This window comes from Chenopodium album, chromosome 11, assembly GCF_948465745.1.
Source record: "Chenopodium album chromosome 11, dcCheAlbu1.1, whole genome shotgun sequence".
Classification (NCBI taxonomy): Eukaryota; Viridiplantae; Streptophyta; class Magnoliopsida; order Caryophyllales; family Amaranthaceae; genus Chenopodium; species Chenopodium album.
Genome location: NC_137844.1, coordinates 52,446,704 through 52,449,493, shown reverse-complemented (window position 1 = coordinate 52,449,493; position 2,790 = coordinate 52,446,704). Strand labels below are relative to the sequence as shown.

General features: G+C 34.4%; 1 pseudogene; it reads left to right on the top strand.

Annotated features, from left to right (window-relative positions):
• Positions 1 to 1,778: 1,778 nt before the first annotated feature.
• LOC145566831 (brassinosteroid-responsive RING protein 1 pseudogene) lies at positions 1,779 to 2,294 on the top strand (annotated as a pseudogene).
• Positions 2,295 to 2,790: the final 496 nt, after the last annotated feature.

Here is a 2,790-nt window from a genome sequence, read left to right as displayed (position 1 = left end):
AGTCCATTTGCTATTGTAGTTTGGGGGAAAGCTAAGAACCTGAATAGGTTTATATAAAATTTAACAACATATAATTCTTTATTACTCTTCCCTTAACTTTTTCACTATTTACATATTAATTTTGACCGGTATTTTTTTAGTAACGTATAAAAATAAATTTTATCATGAAATATATATTGTTTTTGTACATTGTTAAATAGGTGGTACAATAAAATTTCATACTATCAACTTTTTATATTTTTATTAATAACAGTTCATTGATATGTATGCCAAATTTGACCGTGTCGATTATTTGAGAACGTTAATACAACATATACAAATACAGATACCAAGTAAATGTTGGCTTAGTGTTAAGGATTGAGTTGGAGCCTTGAGATTAGAGGTTTAATTCCCACTAGGAACACCTTATCCTCCCCCCTCTTAAATTAAAGTGCTTAGACCACAATCCCGACCACCTTTCCCCTCTTACTCTCATAGTGCCTAGCCCCCAAACCCAATCAGGTTAATCTGTGAGATGTTCCAATTTAATAGATTAGTTCATCTTCGCTCTTACCTAGCACAAAAGACACTCTTCTAGTCTTCTGCCTTATAATAGTTTGTATTCACACGAGTTAGTGCGGCATAAGAGCACCTACAATGGGTGACTCAAGACCCTCCCCACAACACACTCTCTCTCTCTCTCTCTCTCTTACTTTAAGCTAGCTTATCGTTGTGAAAGGTAATTCATGGGGTGAGGCTCCTCCCTCTTCCAAGTCGGCGCACGAGCCCGGTGACAAAGAAGGAGAAGACAAGTGGCAATGTTTTATATTTTCATTTAATTTTTTTGCCCAAAATTAACATAAAATAATTTTTTAAATTGCAGTGAGGTAGCTCACCATTGTGGAAAGGTAAATGAGTGACTCAAGTTAGTGGAATAATGTGGAAGAATTAAAATTGGAGAGAGAAATTGTGAACTACTCCACCAATGTGGATACTCTAAGAGATAACAGATTCACCATAATCGATAAGGAGCGCACTACAAAAAAGTGTTCAATTAGCAACTATTCCGAATTAGATGAAAATGAAAAGTGTTCAATTACTTTGAAATAACACATGATTAATTTTTACTAAAAAATTCAAATATACTAGTGATTTTTATTCAAATTCATTTTCAAAATTGAATTTTTCGTTTCCATCTCGTAAAACCTTCTTCAACATCATCTTTCTCACAAATCAAAATCACCTTCCTTACTAATCAACGTCATATACCTCACTAATCTCAGTTACGTTTAATCATTTATTATTTATGTCTCTCTCGAAACAAAAACTAATAGTAGTCAAAACGGAAAATGCAAAATTTTAATGAAACTTATTTTTTAATTTGTTTTTTTTTTTTTTGGGTAATGCTATATGTAGCCCTAAGGGCTATATATAAGCATTAAATATACTCTTGGAAATGGTATAAAATTAGGAATTCATGACAAAAACACGCGTAAATCAGTGTAATTAGTGTTTATATTTTCATGATTTCTTAACTTTTAACGATTTTCAAGGCTAAATTTAATGCTTATATGTAGCCCTAAGGGCTATGTATAGCATTTTCCTTTTTTTTTTCACTCAATATTTTTTTACTTAATTCCACCCTCTTTATAAATAGACCAACGTCTCCAACTTATTCATATTTTACATACCAACTCCCAAAACACCTCTACTAGTCTACTCCCAAAATCGTCACACCACTTACCATTCAACCTTCCAAGCCATCAACACTCGACCCGACCCGTTAAAGTCAAAGCCCGATGGGCTTCCCAACCGGGTATGCCCAAGAATTCCTCCCTAAATTCTTCATAAACTCCCTTTCTCTCTTCAATTTCCTTCAACCTTTCATCCTCAATATCTCACGATTCTCGGGTCTCTCCCATTTCCTCGAACCTGATATCTTCTGGCCCGAACCCGGGCCCGATTCCAAGCCCGCAACCGCCACCATTATCCAAGAAATGCTGCCCGTGATGAAGTTCAACGACGTCGTATGTTCATGTTCACCCGGGCCAAACCAGCCCGAACAATGCGTGGTTTGTTTGTATGATTTTCGAGATCACGAGGAGATCCGACGGCTGACAAATTGCGGGCATATATTTCATAGAGCGTGTGTGGACCGTTGGATGGATCATGATCAGATTACGTGTCCTCTTTGTAGGACAGCCTTTGTGCCATATGAGTTGATGGAGGTTTTTCATGAAAAGCTTTGTGCTGCTTCTGTTTCTGCTATTCCTGAATTTGGTGGGGAGTTTTCTGTAATTAATAATTTCTTGTAGATTTTTTGGTTTTTATTTTCTTAGATTTTTCTTTTTAGGTGTATCAATATGAAATGAACTTACAATTGTACAATTGTATACAGTAATCAGAGTTATTATCTGTTAAGGCTAAGAACAATTCAATTTTGGTAATTGTAGGGTATGATTGGTTAATTATATGGTATCACTGATAGTATATCACCATATGACAAGTGTTAGATTCCTGCACTAAGGATTGCGAAGCATTAGATATAGATACTGTACTCCTTTCGTTTCTACCAGTTTTTTTTTTTTCACATTTTTTGTACTCGTATTCTTTCACTGTGAGACATTGTTAAAATAAGAGAACTTTTAGAGAAAAATAAAGTGTTTTTTTATTAATAAGTTGTAGCTTAATCCGAGTTTTTACTACGTACTTTTTTTTTTTTTTTTTTTTTTTTATTGTGAGACAAATAGTTACAGTTTAATAAGAATAACTTTTAAGATAAAGGAAGTGCTTTGCATGTTATGGCCTTTA